This window comes from Carlito syrichta, unplaced genomic scaffold, assembly GCF_000164805.1.
Source record: "Carlito syrichta isolate Samal-C Ts95f unplaced genomic scaffold, Tarsius_syrichta-2.0.1 Scaffold311916, whole genome shotgun sequence".
Classification (NCBI taxonomy): Eukaryota; Metazoa; Chordata; class Mammalia; order Primates; family Tarsiidae; genus Carlito; species Carlito syrichta.
In genome coordinates, this window is record NW_007256012.1 from 111,333 (window position 1) to 126,604 (window position 15,272).

Here is a 15,272-nt window from a genome sequence, read left to right on the forward strand (position 1 = left end):
TTGGTGTGACTATTGTGAATGGAATTACACTTTTATTTGGGTCTCTGCCTGCTTGTTGTTGGTGTATAGGAATGCAACTGTCTTTTGCACATGTATTTTGTACCCTGAGACTTTGCCAAAGTCCTTTATCAGTGCAAGCAGGTTTTTGACAGATTCTCTTCGATTTTCAAGGTATAGGATCATATCATCAGCAAAAAGGCATAATGTGACTTCCTCTTTTCCTATTTGGATACCCCGGATTTCCTTCTCTTGTCTAATTGCTCTAGCTAGGATTTCCAACACAATGTTGAACAAGAGGGGTGAGAATAGGCAGCCTTGTCTTGTTCAAGTTTTCAGGGGATATGTATCCTGTTTCTGTCAATTTAGCAATATGCTAGCTGTGGGTTTGTCATAGATGGCACTTACTATTTTGAGATATGTTCCTTTTATACCTAGGTGTTTGAGGATTTTTGTCAAGAAGTGATGCAGAATTTTATCAAAAGCCTTTTCTGCATATAATGAGATAATCATTAGTTCTTGTTTTTACATCTGTTGATGAATTTAATTACATGGATGGTCTTGTGAGTGTTGAATCAACTCTGCACACTAGGGATGAAGCCTACTTGGGCATGGTGGATGATTTTTGAGATGTGTTTTCGGATCTGATTTGCTAGTATCTTGCTGAGGATTTTTGCATCTGTGTTCATAAGGGATATTGTCCTGTAGTTCTCTTTTATTGTTGGATCTTTACCCAGTTTGGGTATCAGTGAGATGTTAACTTCGTAAAATGATTGAGGGAGAATTTCATCTTTCTCAGTTGCCTGGAATACTTTCAATAGGATTGGTATCAGCTTCTCCTGTATGTTTTGTAGAATTCTGCTGGAAAGCCATCCAACCATCCAGTCCAGGACTTTTTTTTTTTTGGTAGGCAATTTTTGTATGACAGAGTCAATTTTCTGGGTTGTTATTGGTCTATTTAGTTTCTCGATGTCTTCTTGGTTCAACCTGGGGAGGTTGTGTGGTGTCAGAAAGTCCTCCATTTCATTTAGGTTGTCAATTTTGTTTCCATATAGGTGTACATAGTAATCTCTGGTAATCTTTTTATTTCTTTGGGGTCAGTTTTGATTTGACTGTGTATTTCTGACTGTGTTTATTTGGACTTTTTCCTCTCTTTTTTGGTCATTCTGGATAGGGGGGGTCCATCAATCTTATTAATTCTTTCAAAGAACTGCCTTTTTGTTTTTGTTGTTTTTGCTATGATATTTTTGTCTTCTATGTCCCATATTTGGACTCTTATTTTTGTTTTTTGTATTCATCTGCTAAAGTTGGGGTTTTGGCGGTCTTCACTTTCCTTAGGTGATTTGTTAGGCTGTCAACTTGTGATCTTTCCATTTTCTTGATGTGTGTTTGTAGAGATATAAATTCCCCTCTTAGAAATGTGTTCATGGCATCACAGAGGTTTGGTCAGATGTTTCATCATTTTCATTTGTTTCCTGGAAAACTTCAATTTATATTTTGATTTCAGTGTTGACCCAGTAGTTGTTCAGCATCATGCTGTTTAGTGTCCATGTCTTTGTGGGCTTTGGGCAAATGTTGTTGGTGTTCATATTTATTTTTATTCCATTGTGATCTGAGAAGGTGCATGGCAAGGATTTCAGCCTTATGGAATTTGTTTATGCTTGACTTATGGTCAAGGATGTGATCAGTCTTAGAGTACAGTCCATGTGGTGATGATTAGAATGTATAATCTGTGGTTGTAGGGTAGAATAATCTGTAGGTATCTATTAAGTCCATTTGATTGAGTGTCAAGTTTAGTTTCTGGGTTTCTTGTTGGTTTTTATACTTGATGATCTATCTAGGGCTATTAGTAGGGTATTCAAGTCCCCTCCATAATAGTGTTAGAGTCAATATCTTTTTTTAGTTTAATTAGTAGTTGCTTTATAAATGCTATTGCTCTTGTGTTGGGTGCATATATATTTAGAAAGGATATTTCATGTTGATGGATTGAATCTTTTTTCATTATGTAGTGTCTGTTGGCATCCTTTTATTTTTATTTATTTATTTATTTTTCTCTTTTACTTTTTATTTAAAATTGCGGGGTAAAATTCAAGGCTAGGTATACAAATATTTACTATGCAGGTACCCTACCGATGAGGTGTGCCCCCCCATGTTTGCATCCTTTTAAATTTTTGATAACTTAACAATTGTTTTGTCTGTTATTAATATTGCATCTCCTGCCTTTTTTTGTGACCCATTTGCCTGGAAACTCATTTTCTATCCTTTAACTTTGAGTCAGTGTGCATCCCTTGTAGTGAGACGAATCTCCTGGATGCAGCAAATAATTGGGTCATGGTTTCTTATCCAGTTTGCCCATTCTGTGTCTTTTCAGTGGTGCATTTAGTCCATTCACATTTAAGTTTATTATTAAAATTTGATTGTTTATCACCATCACGAGGTTCTTATAAAGTTTTTTCTTTGTTTGCTTGTTTTCTTTTGACCTTGTTTTTTATGTATGTGTGTGTTTCCAAGTTTCTTGTTGAGCTGTATTCTCTGTTGATTCTGTGTTCTGCTGCTCTATTGGCAAATGTGTGGTCATTCTTTTTTTTTTTTTTCTTTCGTCTGTGCTTAATACCTTTTTAAGTGTCTCCTGTAGAACTGGTCTGGAAGCTGCATAATCTCTTAGGGATTGGATGTCTGGAAGGGTTTTATTTCTCCATAACTGATGAAGATGAGTTTGGCTGGTTAAGAAAGTCTTGGCTGAAACTGTTTATCTTTGAGAACTTTGAATATAGGACTCCAGTACCTTCTTGCTTGTGGTGCTTTTGCCGATAGGTCTGCTGCTATTCTGATTAGTTTTCCCCAGTAAGTAGTCTGACTTTTCTCTCTTGCTGCCTTTAGGGTTCTTTCTTTTGTACCTACTTTGTGTAGGTGAATTACTATGTGTTTAGGGGTTGGTCTTCTCATTTGATGTCTTGTGGGGGTTCTCTGTATCTCTTGTGCTTAGCTGGCCACATGGTGAGATGGGGAAAGTTTTCTTGGATTACCTCCTGGAATATTTGCTCCAAGTTGTTCTCCATTTCCCTTTCTTCTTCTGGGATACTAATCAGGCATAAGTTTGGCCTCTTGATATAATTGCACATTTCTTGTAGACTCCTTCCTTTATGAGTCTCCTTTCTAAGTTTTTTAAAGCTTGGGTTAATTCTATGTTCTGGTCTTCAAGTTCTGAGATTCTTTCTTCAGCTAGATTAATTCTGCTTTCCATGCTTGCCATCTTGCTATTTGTTTCCTGGATAAAATTTTTTATTGCCGAAATCTCTGTTACAAGTTCTTTCAGTGCTGCATCTTGACTTTCTTGAGTCTTATTCACTCTTTCCATCCCTTCCCTAATCCCTGTCATGTTCTGGGGCCAGTTCTTTGGTGATTTCCATTGTTTGGGCACCAAGGTCTGATTTTTTAGGAGTTTTGTCTTTGGTACACTTGAAATTGCCTGAGTTCTTCTTTTGTGACAGATCTCTTGTGTTTCTCTTTAGTTCTGTTATTCAGTGTCAGTGGGAGAGGCTTTCCCTTTTGATGTTTGCTCAGTCCTCTGTTCTTCCCTGATCCATGCTCTGGATTTGTTTTATTTTGAAATGGAATGGCGGATGGGAAGACTTGCTGTCTCTTGTAGTTTTTGAAATTTGAATAAAGTAGGGTATGGGGCACTATAATTCAGAAACTACTTGCAAATTACAATATTCACTTATTGTGGTATGTGTTCCCTGAAAGCCACTCCCCACCACCACTCTATATGATGATGCAAAGCAGAAACCAATACAAAAAACAATTGAACACACACACACAGACATCACACACCCCAAAGCAAACTGTAGTAACAACAAATTGAAACAAAACAATCAGCAACAAAAAGACTCCCAAGAATACTAAACACACACACACACACACACACACACACACACACACACACACACCACAAAGTGAATAGAGAAGAAAAACAGAAAGACCGAGGATGGGGGAAGGAATTCAGGTCAAACTCTCACACATATATTGACACACACCTTAAACTATAAAAAAAGAAAAACAAAACAAAACTAAAACAAAAACAGAAGAACAACAGAGCAAAAATCAGCAACAGCAACAAAATTGAAAGATGAACACTCAATCATTCACATACACACATCAGCAGAAAATGACAAATAAAAGAAGAAAGAAACAGAAAAAGAAAAGAAAAATAATTGGGGGCGGGGGATGCAGATCAAAACCTCACATACACATCCATGCACAAAAGAAAAATTAAAAAACATAGATGAACTAACAAATAACCACTCAAAAAAATTTTAAAGTTAATAAAAATATGAAAAAATTTTTTTGACTGATAGTGATTTTTATTTATTTTATTTTATTTTATTTATTTAATCTTTTAAAACATTTTTTATTATAAAATTGTGGGGTACAGTTAAAGGTTAGGTATACAAATGTGCATAATTCAGGCACTCTTGTTGATAAGGGGTGTCTCCCCGTCCCCAGACAGATATTGACTACCATTAATCCCACCACCCTTCCCCTCCTTACCCCCCTGTAGTTTCCCACCACTGTCAATCCTTTTCTTACAGTGTTATGATAGATGTTCAAGGTTCACTATGTGAGTGAGAATATGTGATACTCAGATCTTTGTTTCTGTGAGAGGTCACTCAGTTTTATAGACTCTAGTTCCATCCAGGTTGCTGCAAAATTCATGATTTTGTTCTTTTTTGTGGCTGCATAGTATTCTATCATGTATATGTACCACATTTTAAAAATCCAGTCCTCTTTTGATGTGCAGCATGGTTGCTTCCAGGTTTTTGCTATTGTGAACAATGCTAAGATAAACATTCATGTGCAGGTACCTTTTTGATACAGTGATTTGAGTTCTTCAAGGTATATTCCCAGTAGGGGGATTGCAGGGTCATATGGGAGGTTGATGTTTAGAGTTTTTAGGACTCGCCACACTGCTTTCCACAGAGGTTGCACTAGTTTACACTCCCACCAACAGTGTTGTAGTGTTCCCTTTTCACCACATCCTCTCCAGCATCTGTTATTTTTTGAGTTATTGATAATTGCCATTCTGACTGGAGTTAGGTGGTATCTCAGTGTAGTGTTAATTTGCATCTCCTTGATGATTAGTGAGGTTGAAAATTTCTTCATGTGTCTGTTGACTTCTTGGATGTCTTCCTTTGAGAAGTGTTTGTTCATATCTTTTGCCAACTTAATAATGGGGTTGTTTGTTTTTTCCTTTTCAGCACATTTGAGTTCCTTGTAGATCCAAGATTTTAAGCCTTTGTCAGACCTGTAGTTGGCAAATACTTTTTCCCAGTCTGTGGGCTATCTCCTTGTTCTCTTGATGGTTTCTTTGGCTTTGGAGAAGCTTGTCAGTTTAATGAGGTCGCACTTGTCTATCCTATCTCTTATGACCCGTTTGTTTTGGGTTTTGTTCAGGAATTGGATGCCATTTCCAATTTCCATAAGGGTGTGTCCTACATTTTCTAAGGTTCTTATGATTTGAAGTTTTACATTTATTTCTCTGATCCATTTGGAGTTAATTTTTGTGTATGGGGATAGATAGTGGTCTTTGAGTCTTCTGCATGTGGTCAGCTAGTTTTTCCAGCACCATTTACTGAATAGGAACCCGCTCTCTTATGGCAGGCTCTTTAACTGGTTCTCCATTCAGGTCTTTCCTGCAGAGCCACCTCTTTCACTCTCTCCTGTGTCCAAAGCAGGGAAGGAGGAGGGGCAATGAAGGTGGATGGGACTGCAGTCCTCCCCTCCCACTCTCATGTGGTCAGTGAGATCCCCTCCAGCAGGGAGGTACAGAATTGTCTCTTCCCCATGTCTGTACTCTTGTGGGGGGTGCCCCAGCCAGGCCTATCCTGGAATGGGTTCTCCTATTATGACTGACGTCCAGGGTTTGTCCCTTCCAGTCATAGCCCTTTTGTGTGGATCTGACATTCAGAAGACTGCTGGGGAGGAGTGGGTTTGGGTCAGCCTTGGACTCACCACTGATCTCTTTGGAGTCCTTCCTCATCCTTTTCTGGCCACACCCTTTGTCCCGCATCTGGATCAGGGTAGAAGGTGGGGCACCTGGAAGTCAGCACTCCTCACGTCCCTCCAAAGTTTGTCCTTTCAGGATATTCCCTCCAGGCCATGATCATTCCCTGAGTAGTTGATCAGCCAGTCACAGAGATAGGGTCTGCTGCTTCATAGTGAGCAAGTCAGAGCACTTTCCTGCCCCACCTTCAAGATGGTGGTGGGGTGCCTCTCTTGTTCTCTTTCATGGGACCTTGCCTCTGGTGCTGAAGTGGTGAGGCATAACCAGAAGCTGGCAGTCTATAGCTTCAATGGTGAGGGAGAGCCTGGGGAGATAGTTTCTCTCAACCACTTTTTCACAGGAAACTTCTGTCCGTTAAAAACAAAAACAGTGGTGCTCAGCTTCTCTGACCTGGGAAAAGCCAGGGATGAAGTAGAGAAGCTGCAGCACCAGCTGTTGCACCAGGGGCATGGCCACCCATTCACGAGCCCCCAATTAGACAGTCTTTCCCAGTAATTTCTTCCCAGAGAGGGTTTGCTGATTTAAAAAAAGAAAAAGATAATGAGACTCGGCTTCTGCGTCCTGGGAAATGCTAGGGTTCAAGTTCAGCTTGTGTGACACCAGCTGCTGCACCAGGAGAGCCCTGGCCTTCAGCTCCCTAGTCCTCACTCAGTCAGTCACTCGCATGACCACTCACTCACCAGCACATACACAAAATTTTCCATTCACTCGCTCACTCACATAGGGACTCGCATAGTCCTACTGGCTTGGCCGCCATCTTACTGACCTCCCCATCCTTCTTCTTGTGATGGGAAAGCACCTCATAAGATGACAAAATACCTACATGGCAAATATCTATATGAAAAGATAAAGTGAGGTAAATAATGCAGGCATTGTTATGTAGTATTAGGCTACTATTGCAAACCAGTGTAAAACTTGTGAATTATTTATTTCTGGAATTTTCCATTTAATATTTTCAGACCACAGTGGATCAAGGGTAATTGAAACTATAGAAAGCAAAACAGCAAATTAGAGACTACTTTAGAGTACATTAAGCTAATTTTTAAAAATCCTTAGTTTAGACTATGATTTATTCATAAAATCTTACAGCTCTTAAATGAAAAATTCTTCTCATCTATTTTGAAAAAAGAAATCTTATTTTATTTCTCAGAGATTGATGTTTGATGAGACAAATATTGATAATCAAACTTTTTCAAAAAAAGTGTACATTTATAAGAAAAACATATCTATTACATCAATAGGATATGAATGTTTTACTGTCCAACACAAACTTAGATAACATTGAAGTCAGATGTTATACTCAAAATAAATGCATAGAAAGTAAATGTAAATACATACACTATAGGTCTATGTTGTGAATATATTAGCATTAGGCTGTGGGATAATTTTTTCTTTTACATTTATTGTTTAAGAATTACCAATAAAACTGCTGCAGCCTTTTCACTCATTTTGAGGAACGACATTTCCTTCTTGTATGATCTTCGCACAAACATGCCAAGTCAAACTTTCTTCAGTCAGGTGTCATAATTTAGTTTTTCAATTTGGAAATCTGGAGTGAATTCTTATTGTCAGGTATCTTTAACACAAATTATAACTCATATTTTTGGTTTTCAATGATCATCATCATCTTATCTCTTTTGCCTTCTTACTGAATTTCAGGATGTTCTAGTTAAAGCAGATCTTTTCCTGAATATAAATGCACAAGGTTCATTTTAGTGTTCATGTTTCTTTTTAAATTCTCTCCAAATGGGATGTGCATTCTGTCCTTTTGCTTCTCTGGTGCTTAGGTAGCATTATATGCTACTTTTTGGATATTTAAAAAGTAGAAATTTGGAGGGATGGTCATTTATCTAAAGGGAAAAAAGAAATAGCATCCTGGACAGTCTTCTGGGTAGAAGAGGTTAGGAGAATTTTACTCCAGATAGAAAGCATCTATAGACAACTTTGCACAGTATGCCTAAAGGAGCTGTAGTTTTAAGGTTTAAAAATTACCTTAGAACCAAAAGCCACCAAACTTTTGAGGAAATATAATATCATGAAATAATAAGATCCACACAGTGTGCATATAACATATGCACTCAGGCACACACACACAAACACGTGTATACACTAAGTTTAAAATGATTGAGAAAATGTAGAAAGAAAATAATTTTTTCAACATAGAAATTTATGTCTACAGAAAGGTATATGCCATAAAATCCATAAAATAAATATCATTAGCATTATAAAAGACAGAAGTAACAACAAGGACTCTTGGAGATTAAATATATGATAATTAATAAAGTACAAAAAGTTTCAAAAAAGTGGAAAAAGTCTATCAGAAGGAAAACAGAAGCAATAACATGAAAAGATTGACATTTAGAAAAGACAAAAATTAGAGAATTAATATAGGAGTAATAATATATGTTTACAGACATTCCTAGAAAGGTACATAGCAGAATGATAATGAAGTAAACATAGTAAAGAACACATTTTCCTCAGAACTGAAATATATTAGCCACCATCTTCAAATGGTGTGCAAAGATCACACAGAATAAATTACAAATATTTTATTTAAAATATTTTCATGAAGATTCTAAGTCTCCTGCACAACATTTTCTAAAAATTCTCACCATTACTTATAAAGACAGAATTCTAAAACTTTTTGAGAGATACAATAGTAATAATATTTGAAAGAAATATGTATCTCATCATCAGATTTTGTAATAATTTATATTTTTTGTATTTTAGCAATACATTCTAGAAGATGAAACAATACTGTCAACCACTCCTCTTAGATATAAAGTAGAATGCAATTATCTTGAGACAATAAGAAAAAGTAATGAACATGAAGGTGATAATACGGTGGGAGAGGGACAGTAGGTTATCTGCATGGCCTGTGTCATGAATCAAAGAATGGTATTTCAAGTATAGAAATCAAGCATTAGAAGATAAGCATATTGTTTAAAAATACGTGGGCAAATTTAGGAAAAACACTGGCAAAATAATTTAAAGTCATTTTCTTTGGAATTAGGAAGTGTTGGCTATTGGACCAACATTTTAGCCAGTGGACTATTGATATAATGCCCATGTGTCAATTGAATAAAATATTAAGCTGATGTATTTAATAAAATAATAAACTGATAAGTTACAATTCAGAATTTAACCCACAGTTACATCATGCACAATAATAAACAATTGATAGATTTTACTCTAAGATTTGAAAATGATAAGGCTTTCCACTTGCATTGTTTCATTTTTTAAACTGTTATTTTATTTTAAAACATGTGGGGTATAATTCAGGGTTAGATATACAAATGGTAGTTATGTAGGAACACTTGTTGATGAGGTGTGCCCCCCTTCCTCCCCTGGCAGTTTATTGCCAATCCCTTTCTTATAGTATTTTGATACTCATTCAAGGTCTGCTTATCAATGAGAACATGTGATACTCAGTCCTTTGTTTCTGTGATAGACCACTGAGTATTATAGACTCTAAGTACATCTAATTCACTGCAAGGTTCATAATTTTGTTTTTCTTTATGTGTGTAATACTGTTTCTATTCAATGTATTACTGGAAGTATAGACAAGGTAATTTGGCAAGAAAAGAAATAAAAGTTATCCTAATGTAAAAGGAAGGAGTAAAATTGTTTCTATTTTCATGTGATATAACAATATATTTAGAGGACTTTATGATCTGAGCACAAATTTTTTTTTACAAATAATAAACAAAATTGGCAAAATTTCACAAAACAAGATCAACAACAACCAAAATCTGTTGCACTTTTAAAAATATGCTAACAATTACCAATTTGAAAAGTAGATTGCAAAAACTATTTTGTTTATAATAACATCAAAAGAAGAACAAGGGGTTTCTGAGAAAATACTCGCGAAGTCGGCTAGAATGCAGGAGTACCTAGCTTATCCCAGGAAGAATGACTGGAGTGATTGCTGACCCCAACACCACAGTGCCAGGCTGAACTCTGCTAGGGAGGGCTGTGGAAGGAGTGCAGTGAGGGAGCCTGAGGCACAGATCCGAGGAAACAGCAGGAGCAGCCACTCCCAACCTGAACTGGGCTCCAGAGCTTAGCCACCTTGTCCTGAGATCGGGAGACTGTGGTAACTGCTGGAGAGGAAGCTATCAACTCCATTGGTGTCAGGAACAGCAGATGACAGACAAACTAAGCAGACTGTGTAATACTTGGGCAGAGAAATGCTCCAGGGCAGCCTCTGCAGCAGAACTGCCTCTTGAGACCTGGCACTCTCTGTGTTGCACAGGGCTGCTCTTTGTGACCTCAGAGACCATTGCTCCTAGTGTACAAGCCCTGGTAGATAATGGCAGATGTGTAACCCCAGACATACCACTCTCCACCTCTAGCCATCTGCTGAACAATATACACAGACAGCAGAACTGTCCTTGAAAGAGGCTGGTGAGTACCTAACTGCCTCCCCACCTCCAAACCCCCAGCAGCAAGTGAAAAAGATTGGGAGGGGAAGGTAGAGACAGGAGGCCTCATTCCCCTGCCATAAACTGGATGCCCTGGGAGCTGTGACCATGCTGGGAGAGGAAAGAAGGGAACGATATCTCCAGAGATACTGTATCAAGTTATTTCAGTCTCCTTCCCTCATACTGGTGTGCAATGGTTACCAGTTGCAGGCATCAGGGGGTGAAGATTTTAGCATCTTAAGTTCCAGCAATGGATAGGGAACCTCCTGCAGTAACAGCCCTGCAGTGATAGAACCCATCACAAGAAGGAGCTCTCTCTCTCAAAGACACAAACTAAAACTGAAAATTCTTTTGGTGGGGGGGAATTGGTTTGCTTGAGTGGGATATATTGGTTTGTTTGTTTAATTATCTCATTTGTTTGTTTTGTTCATTGGTTGTTTTTCTCTTTTCTTCCTCTATTTCTCTTTCTCTGTTCTTTCTGTTTTTTAAATTTTTTTCATTTTTCTACTTTTTTCTTCTTTTTCTCTCTTTCTCCTCCTTCCTCTTTTTTCCTCTCTTCTTCCTCTTATATTTTGTCTTAGACTCAGGGGCTATGTAAGCATACACCCTATAAAGTCATATTGTGCAGAGATGAAGAGTGAATCCCAGCTGGCCCATTCATCAGATAGCAAACATTATGACTTGCTAATAGATTCAGAATCCTTGTAGTCACTACCCACCCCCTAGTAAGTGCTCAAAATTTTAAAGCAACAGCACAATGCCCCACCCCCAACCCAACTTTATAATTGAACAAACCCAGAACCTTGGCTCAAGGAAAGACAAAAAGTAGAGCAAATATTAGAAGTGACTGCTTCATTTTTCAGTGAGCAACAGAATTAAGGAGAAAGTTAAGAGAACTATGACAAATGAAGAAAAAATGAACAAAAAAAGTTGGTACCATCAGAGTCACAACAAAGAGTCAGTGCTAGACAGAACAGCTACTGAGAACAAACAATAGCTTTCTCCCAGAACAGCAGTACTTAGAAAGTACTTATGGAGATCAGAGAATCATTGGATAGAATGAATAAAAATCAAGGGCTAAAACTAGATGAAATTGCAATAGGACCAGGCAGCCTCAAGAAAACGTACTTAGAAAAGGAAAAAAGAACTCCATCCAAGAAATAAATAACAAACTGACAAGCATGGGAAGCAGAATTGACCAAGCAGAAGAAATAATCTCAGAGCTGGAAAACCAAAATATTGAATTAATTCAATCTTAAAAATATAGGGGAAAGAAAACTAAGAAAAGAGAGGAAACCCTCCAATAGATGTGTGATTTTATCAAGAAACCAAACCTATGCCTGATTGGAATACCTGAAATAAAAAGAGAAATGGAAAACACCTTGAAACAAATATTCAATGAGCTCTTTCAAGAAAACTTCCCTTATCTGACCAGAGAGATGATTATACAAGCAAAAGAGATCCAGAGAACCCCTGCAGACATCTTATGAGAAGATGAATCCCTAAATGCATAATAATTCACCTACACAAAGTAGGTATAAAAGAAAATCATAAAGGCAGCAAGAGAAAAAGTTCAGACTACTTACCAAGGAAGATCAACCAGAATCGCTGCAGACATATGCAGAAACACTATACAGCAGAAGAAATTGGACCCCGATCTTTAATGTTCTCAGAGTTAAACAATTTCAACCAATTTTCTACCCAGCCAAGCTAAGCTTTATCAGTGGCAGAGAATTAAAATTCGTTCCAGACATCCAATCCCTAAGAGAATATGCTGCTTTAAGACCAGCTCTACAGGAGACACTTAAAAAGAAAGCATGCACAAAAGAAAAAAGAAACAAAAGAAAGACCATATACATCACAAGATCACAAACAAACACAGAAGCAGCAGAGCATACAGCATACCCACAAAAATAAAAACACACATATATGAACACAAAAACGAAACAAAAACAAAACAGCCTTATGAAAGCATTATGTCAGGGACAAACTCCCACATTTCAATAATCAGACTGAACATGAATAGACTAAATGCATCACTGAAAAGACATAGAATGGCGAACTGAATAAAAGCACAGGACCAAGTAATTTGCTAACTCCAGGATACTCACGTTACCACAAAGGACACTCACAGACTCAAAGTTAGAGGATGGAAAACAAATTTTCAGGCAAACAGATCACAAAAGAAGGCAGGACTGGCAATCTTAATAATCAACCTTTAAGTTATTCAAGTTAAAAAAGATTCAAAAGGTCACTACAAAATGATAACAATTTTGATCCATCAACAAAAATATCCATCCTAAACATATGCACCCAACACCGGAGCACTAGCTTTTATGAAGCAGCTACTAAGTAAACTAAAAAAAAACAGATATTGACTCCAACACTATCATAACTGGGGACTTAAATACCCCACTAAAAACCCTAGATAGATCATTGAGGGAAAAAACAAAGAGATCTGGAACCTCAACTTGATGCTTGACCAAATGAACTTAGTATATACCTACAGAACACTCCACCCAACAACCACAGAATATATATTCTACTTATCAGCACATGGAATGTACTCCAAGATCAGCCACATCCTTGGCCACAAATCAAGCATAAACAAATTTCACAAGACTGAAATATTTCCATGCACCTTCTCAGGTCACATTGGAATAAAAATAAATATCAACACCAACAAAATTCTCCCCAAACCCACAAAGACATGGCCACTAAACAGCATGATGCAAAACAACTCCTAGGTTAACAAAGGAATCAAAACACAAATTAAAAGACTCCTGGAAGTAAATGAAAATGAAGAGATATCTTACCAAAATCTCTCGGATGCCATGGAATCAGTACTAAGAGGGGAATTTATATCTCTACAAGCACACATCAAGAAAATAGAAAAAGAGCAAGTTGAAAACCTAACAAATCACCTAAGGGAACTAGAAAACTAACTTTCAGCAGAAGAATCCAGGTCACCAAAGTAAAAGTTCAAATATGGGACATAGAAGACAAATATACCATAGGAAAAAATCAATGGAACAAAAAGTTATTTCTTTGAAAGGATAAAAAAGATTGATAGGCACCTAGCCAGAATGACCAAGAAAAAGAGAGGAAAAAGCCCAAATAAACACAATCAGAAATACAAAAGTTCAAGTCACAACCGATCCCAAAGAAATACAAATGATTATCAGTGATTACTATGCACATCTTTACGGAAACAAATTTGATAACCTAAATGGAGTGGAGGACTTTCTAACATCACACAACCTCCCAAAGTTGAAACAAGAAGAAATTGAGATCCTAATAAAACCAATAACAACCCAGGAAATTGCCTCTGTCATAAGAAAACTACTACTACAAAAAAAAAAAAAAAAAAAAAAAAACCCTTGACTGGGCATGGTGGCTCAAGTCTATAATCTCAGAATTTGGGGAGACTGAGGTGAGAGGATTGCCTGAGTCTGTGGGTTCAAGACCAGTCTGGGAAACATGGTGAGACCTCATCTCTTCAATAAATCAAAATATTAGCTGGGCATGGTACCTGTAGTTCCAGCTACTTGGAGACTGAGGCAGAAGGATTGCCTGAGCCCAGCAGGTCAGGGTGTTGTGGCCAGATGGATTTTCAGTAGAATTCTACAAAACATGCAAGGATGAGCTGATACCAATCCTGTTGAAAGTATTCCAGGCAATCAAGAAAAATGGAGCACTACCCAAATCATTTTTATGAAACTAACATCACACTAATACCCAAACTGGATAAAGATCCAACAAAGAAAGAGAACTGCAGGCCAATATCCCTGATGAACATTGAAGCAAAAATTCTCAACAAGATTCTAGCAAATTGGATCCAACAACACATCTCAAAAATCATCCACTATGACCAAGTAGATTTTATCCCTGGAATGCAGGACTGGTTCAACATCCACAAGACCATACATGTAATTAATACATCAATAGATGTAAAAACAAGAGCCACATGATTATATCATTAGTGTGGAAAAAACTTTTGATAAAATCCAGCTTTACTTCTTGATAAAAACCCTTGAACTCAAAATAGTAGGAGCTATCTATGATAAACCCACGGCCAACATACCACTAAACAGACAGAAATTAGAAGCATTTTCCCTGAAAACTGGAACAAGATAAGGCTGCCCACTCTCACCCTCCTGTTCTTCATAGCGTTGGGAGTCCTAGCTAGTGCTGTCAGACAAGAGAAAGAAATCAGTGGTATCCAAATAGCAACAGAAGAAGTCAAGTTATCTCTCTTAGGTGATGATATGATCCTATACCTCAAAAATCCAAAAGAATTGTCAAAACCTCCTTGCACTGATAAAGAACTGCACACACATGTTTATTGCAGCACTATTTACTGTAGCAAAAACATGGAATCAACCTTGCTGCCCATTAAAACTGGACTGGATATAAAAAGTGGTACATATACACGATGCGATATATTACACAGTCATAAAAAAGGACAAAATTATGGATTTCACAAACTCACTACTTTGGTCAGTTGACAATAGTCCTCCAGTCATCATATGAACAAAGTCATTTTTCTGAGTAAATTTCCTGGGCATTTAAAAAATGAAAGCCGGGCTCAGTGGCTCAGCCTGTAATCCCGTGCCTTTGGGAGGCTGAGGTGAGTGAATTGCCTGAGCCCGTGGGTTTGAGACCTGCCTGGGCAACTTGGCAAGACCTCATCTCTACAATAAATAAAAAAAATACTAATTGGGTGTAGTAGCATGCGCCTGTAGTTCCAGCTACTTGGAAGGCTGAGGTGGAAGGATCGCCGGAGC